The following is a 5587-nucleotide window of genomic DNA, read 5'->3' on the forward strand; positions in this document are numbered from 1 at the left end:
CTCTCTGCTATTTCAAAATAGGGCTTGCATGCTGGGGCTGTCCCTGATATGGAAATTTTGTACTTCTCTCATCACATTCTCATAAAAAAATAAAAGAAATGGAGACACAAAGATTTATTTTGATTCTTTTGCTTTTGTCCCTAAAGAATTTAGCCTAACCCCCTCCCCCCGATCTTAAGCTAATCTTTCTTCACAGAGTCTCAAGAAAATGCTTAAAGGAAAAGTGGAAACCTTTAGTTTTGAGCATGTTCCCTGTAGTCACCAGCCTCTATCCTGGTTCACCTCATCCAAAGGGGTTTATTATATATTCCTGTGATGATTAATTTTATGTGTCAACTTACCAAGGTCACTGGATGCCCAGACAGTAAGTCAAACATAATTCTGGTGTGTCTGTGAGAGTGTTCTTGAATGAGATTAACATTTGAATCAGTAGACTGAGTAAAGCAGATGTAGTTCATAGAAGAGTCGTTATCATGTTAGTCAGATTTATGACCTTGTCACTGTCTTTATTTGAAGATTAAGCATGGTTTAAGTATGGGTACCAACTTGAAAAAGGATGGATTTGTGATGGTTAATTTTATATGTCAACATTTTTAAAAGGTTTTCACTGACATTTTATTTTATCCATTTTAATGTAAGCAAATTTTATCCACCTAAACAAAAATACTGATTATATTTTGCATCTGTTTTTAAAGCAATGTATTTCTAATAAATAAAAGGTTTTCTGAAACACACATTTTAAACCAACCATAGCTTACTTTCCACATAAGGCAGCAGTAAAGTCTTTAGAATTTCTCAGGACTGGGAAGGTTGTGGTCCTAATATCCAGCACTGTAAATGATGCATAATTTTTAGTTTTTAAGAAACAAAAGACAAAAAAAAATGGATGCCGACATTTGGGCAAACATTATTCTGAGTATGTCTGCGTGCTTTTAATGAGATTAACATTTGAGTCAGTAGGTGGAGTAAAATAGATTGCCTTCCCTAAGGTGGGTGGCCTTCATCCAATCAGTTGAAGACCTTGAATAGAACAAAAAGGCTGTAGAAAAAGGTACTACTTTGGCCTGACTGCTGAGATGAGACATTGGCTCTCCTGGTTCTCGGGCCTTTGGCTCAGATGGAACTTAAGCTCTATGCTAAGAGATACAGATTTGTTCAGTGTAATTTTCTGAATGAGAAACTGCTATTTCCTAGGCACTGTTTGGGTACCATATACAAAGCAGTAACCAAACAGACCAAAGTCTTCCCTCATATAACATACATTCATTGGGGAAAGACAGAAATGAGAAAAACAACAGGTCAATTATTTAATACAATGGAAAGTGCTGCACAGAAAATGAAAAACAGGGGAAATGAATAGAGAGTAGGGATGGCAGTAGCAATTTTAAATTGAGCTGTCAGAGGACGGTTCAATGACAAGGAGACGTTTAAGCAAATATTGGTACATTAGTTTCCTATTGCTGCTGTAACAAACTATCACAAACCAAGTGGCTTAAAACAACCTACATTTATTCTGTTATATTTCTGATGGTCACAAGTCCAAAATCAGTTTCACTAGGAAGAAACCAGGGTATTAGCTAGGCCCATACTCACTCTGGAGTCCCTAAGGAAGAATTTGTTTCCTGACCGTTTCCAGTTTCTAGATTGCATTCCTTGGCTCAGAGCTCCTGCCTCCATCTTCCAAGCCAGAAGTACAGTATCCGGCTCTGGTGGTCACACTGCCCTTTCTGCATCTACTTGCCCTCTGTATCCTCTTATATAAGTACACTTACAGTTGTATTTAGGGCCCACGTGGATAATTTAGTATAATCTTTCCATCTCCAGATCCTGATTTTAATCACATCTGCAAAACTCTATGGCCTTATCAGATAACATTTGCAGGTCCCAAGGATTAGAAACTGGCTGTCTTTGGGAGCCATCAGTGAGACTACAACAGGTAGAAAAGGAGCAAGCCATGCAAATGTTGGGAGAAGATCTCTCCAGGAATATAGAACGGCAATTATAGAAGTGAGGAGCAATGCAGATTCCTGCGTAGTCAATGACTGCAAGGGAAGCCAGTATGGCTGGAGTGAACTGAGCAAGCACAGAGCAGCAGGTGAAATCAGAGAAAGAACGAAGAGGGTGAAGTGGCAAAGAGAGGACAATCACCCCTGTGAGCTCATTTTAACTTCATCTTCTCCTTAAAGGCCCTATCTCCAAATAGAATCATATTCTAAATACCAGAGGTTAGGGCTACGAAAATAATACACCATCACTGAGTGGGATTTATTCTAGAAATATAAGACTGCTTTAATATTAGAAAATCTATTAACTTTATATATCATATTATTTTATCTAGGGGAAAATTATGATTATCTTCATAATTGTGGTGTTGCAAATACCTTTGACAAAATTCAACACCCATTATTTTAAAAAAAAAAAACCCTCAAGGTAAGAATTGAGACAGATGCTTTCTTAACATGTGTGTGTATGTGTAAGAAGTAATAGCTTACTTCTTAAGGTATTATCTTATTTAAAGGGGAACTACTACATGCATTTCTATTATCTCTTCTGCTAGTTGATATCATGCTAGAAATGTTAGCCAAAATACTTACACAAGAGAAGTTAACAAGAGACTCGGAAGAAAGAAGTAATACCATCTCTGATAGGGAAGAGGGTAGGGAGATGGAGAAACTGCATGATGAGCATTAAGGAGGGCACGTGATGTAATGAGCATTAGGCATTATATATGACTGATGAATAACTGAACTCTACCTCTGAAACTATACTATATGTTAATTACTAGAATTTAATATAAACTTTAAAAAAGTAATACCATTTCTACTTGCAGATAATATGATAGCACACCTGAAAATCCCCAGAGAATCAATGATAAAATTATCTCAAACAATAAAATAATTCAGTGAAGAAAGAAAATATTAAATTAACATAAAAAATCAATAGTCTTCATATACACATATAACAATAGTTACAGAACATAAAGATAAAGGAAAGATCCATTTAAAATAGCATCAAATAAAATAGACTACGTAAGAATAAATGTATAAAATCTCTATGAGGAAAAACTGTACAACACACCCAAAGGTCACAAAAGTCAATTTGAAAAACAGAAAGACATTTCCTGTTCTTGAATAGAATGCCTCAATATAGAGACATCAATTGATTTACAAAATTAATGCAATCCCAATAAAAATGCAAACAAGCTTTTTTTTGCAGTTAGATAATTTGCTACTTAAAGTCATATGGAAAAAAAAAACATGTAGGAATAACATGGAAAAAAATGACTAAAGGAAATTTATGAGAAGTCGACTAGCCCTGTAGATACTACACTTGATCTTAGCCAAAAGGCCGAGAGATACTAAAACAGACTGTTATGGAGTCCCTATAATTAAGAGTATGTTACTGTGCATTTCTAGACAAATAGATCAGTGGATTAGAATAGAAAGTCCATAACTGAACAACAAAAAAAACAAATGGAAACTTAATATACAACACAGACAGCATTGAAAATCCCTGCCTAAAGCTGGACATTTTTAAATATATGGTGCTCGGTCAACTAAAGAGTTGTTTGGAAAAAAAGATAAATTTAGATCCATATCTAGCACCAGAAACAAGAATAAACTCCAAATGAATCAGGAATCTAATTGAAAAACGAAACCAACAAATCATATGAGAACACAAAGATGAATTCCTCTATAACCTCATTATAGGGAAAGGCTTTCTAACTGTGACTCAAAGTCTAGAGGCTCTAAGGAAGGATAGGTAAACTTGACAGCAGTTGGATTCCCCCCCAATTTGCATGAAAATAAAACTATAAACAAAGTATAAAGAAAACTAACCAGCGGGAGAAACTAGTCACAATATATATCACAAAGGGCTAATACTCCAACATATAAATAACTCTTAAAATTTAGAGGAAAATACAAATAATACATTATATCTTAATAAAAATAATTAATAAAAAATTAAGAGGAAAATTATAACAACCCAATAAAAATGTCAAAAAGATATGAACAGACATTCTCAAAAAAAAAAAGGATTAAAAATTGTTCTCAAACACAAGGAAAAAAAGTTCAGGCTCACTCCTAATGAAAGAATTGCAAATTAAGACGATGTGAAAATATCATTGTTCATATATTGCAAAAAAATTTCAAACACAATAGAACATTCTGTGACTGAGACTGGGGTGGTGGGGCGGGGGGAATTGCCAGTAGGAATGCATATAGTACAGCCCTTCTGGAGGAAAATTTAGCAATAACTAACAAAACTACACACTCACACATCTTTCAACCCGACAGTCATACTTTTAGAAATCTACTCTGAAAATACGCCACCAAGAATGAACATATATACCTAAGGTCATTCATTGCAGAACTGTTTGTAGTAACAAAATATTAAAACAACCCAAATATCCATACATAGGAAAGTGGTTGAGTAAACTCTAGGACATCCCCATGATGCAAGTCCTATGCAGCTGTTATAGAAGCATTAGGAAGATGCCCATGAAAGGATATGGAATGATTTCAAGAATATACCATTAAGTGAAAGACACAACGCATAATATCATGCTACCAGGGGATATAAGAAAATATACACTTATTTGCTCCTTTGTACAGAATAAGTGCTGGAGGGACGAACCGAAAACTAAAAAGAACTGATTCCCTATAAAGAATGGTGGAAAGGGGTGGCAAGAAGCAGGGACTAGGAAGGGGGTAGCAGGAAAAGGACAAAATCACACGTCTCTGATTCTATTTTTTGGCATAGCTCTGGTGTATAGACCCACAGTAACGTATCACATACCCAAAAAAGAAAAAAGGAAACCAACGAGGATGGGGAGGAACCCAAAATAGAATATAAACCCTGACAAGGGAACTCTATTTCATGAATTATATGAAGAGCAACCACATTCATTTGCAAGAGGGAAGAGGTAGGGAAAAAAGAACTAACCTATATAACTTTGGACACTGCAAGGCCAAAAGAACTGTGCCTAAGTGCTGTGATCCAGGGATAAAAATATTTCTCCCAGTGGTATGGGTGAGAAATTCAGAAACAATTCATATGTATACTAGATTTAAATAAATAAGTAAACATACGGTAGATAAGAAGAGCCAGGTTTGAGTTTGAAGCTAAAAACCAAAGGAAGGAAGCTAAAAATGAACCCTAGTTGTTGGATTGGAAATTCAATTATCTCAGTGAAAACTTGTGGGTTTTAATTTATATGCAAGTAGATAGATACATAAATATAGGTATTTGAGTACGACTGAATTAGCATATATATATGTATTCCTTACCTCTGTCTGAAAATAGGTGAAAAGCAATGACATCCCAGTAAAAATGAGCACACATAGTGCCCAGATCCTATCTGGATATTGACTATCCTTCAATAAAAGGAACCAGGGATCCCTGGAGAAACAGCTGGTTGCAGGACTGAGGGAGTGAAAATATAAGATGAACCTGAAAATTATGTGGTATCAGATAGTATGAAAGTGTTGAAAAAAATAGATGGAGACTTGTCAAAAACATAGGCACCAATCTAAGGACGTTTCTAATGGACAAAGCCATAACAATTTGAGGCCCTCCTCACTAA

General features: G+C 35.4%; 1 pseudogene; it reads right to left on the reverse strand.

Annotated features, from left to right (window-relative positions):
• Positions 1 to 3260: 3260 nt before the first annotated feature.
• On the reverse strand, positions 3261 to 3357 carry LOC123947689 (annotated as a pseudogene).
• Between the last annotated feature and the right edge of the window lie 2230 nt (positions 3358 to 5587).

Source organism: Meles meles, chromosome 7 (genome assembly GCF_922984935.1).
Source record: "Meles meles chromosome 7, mMelMel3.1 paternal haplotype, whole genome shotgun sequence".
NCBI lineage: Eukaryota > Metazoa > Chordata > Mammalia > Carnivora > Mustelidae > Meles > Meles meles.